Genomic DNA, 935 nt, shown 5'->3' with positions numbered 1-935 from the left:
TCACAACAATTTCCAACTTCGACAGCAACTTCGAATATATGTTCTCTTTCTTCAGCTGAGCTCATGAGTTTACACAAGAATTCGCGTGAAAGTGTACAGAAACCAATCAAAACCTCCCAAAATTTCCTCAGAATTTTCATGTAGGTCCAACACATAAGGAGTCATTCAACAGCAGGTAAGGGGGATCTCTTCGAGCGGCTCGAGCCTCGACCAAGACGCTCAACTGTAGGGTCGGGTTTTCAATAATTATTTTCGAATTGAATAGCCGATAGTCATAATGATGTGAAGTTGAAGTAATGATCTGTAGGACACTTAAGAGAATCGAAGGCTATCGAGGAGGCTCATAGGTTACCAAAGGAATGTCTGTAAGGGTGAACGCAAATACAGATTGATGCGCAAAATAATGACCCCGGCCCGATTCGAACGGACAACCTTCTGATCTGGAGTCAGATGCGCTACCGTTGCGCCACAGGGCCAAGTGATAAACGACTCCTGCAGTGCAACATCACCCGAGGAGCCACTCGCAGATCCCACTTAATCCGCTAGGTTAACAACCCCGTCTCCCACGGATCAATAAGCCCATACTCATCCTGAGACGGTGAAACAATGATCGAATCACTCCCAAGATTATTGTAACCTCCTCCTGATACGTAACCCAACGCAGACTGTACCAACGAGGAATACGGTGTAATCAGTAATCGAAAGTAATCGCAACACCAACGATCATTCACATTGCCCTATGAGACCTATCACGCAACCATGGACAGGCTTCTGTACCACTCGTCACTTCGTGGCCACCTGCTGTGCTAGAGCAGTGAACTTCACAGTGATGTACGGGGCCGGTCCGGGAGACAGAGAACCCATGCTAAGAAAATGATGGGGGAAAAGTCAGTATATCTTTTACGTCGAGCGAGCGATCGTCTTTCACGATTACT

General features: G+C 46.7%; 1 non-coding gene across 1 annotated transcript; it reads right to left on the bottom strand.

Moving 5' to 3' along the window:
• Nucleotides 1-404: 404 nt before the first annotated feature.
• Nucleotides 405-476, bottom strand: Pmar_PMAR022297. Its single transcript has one exon. It is a non-coding gene; the product is annotated as a tRNA-Trp (tRNA).
• Nucleotides 477-935: the final 459 nt, after the last annotated feature.

Source organism: Perkinsus marinus (assembly GCF_000006405.1).
Source record: "Perkinsus marinus ATCC 50983 genomic scaffold scf_1104296932410, whole genome shotgun sequence".
In the NCBI taxonomy this organism is placed as follows: Eukaryota; Perkinsozoa; order Perkinsida; family Perkinsidae; genus Perkinsus; species Perkinsus marinus.
This window is presented reverse-complemented; position numbering and strand designations above follow the sequence as displayed.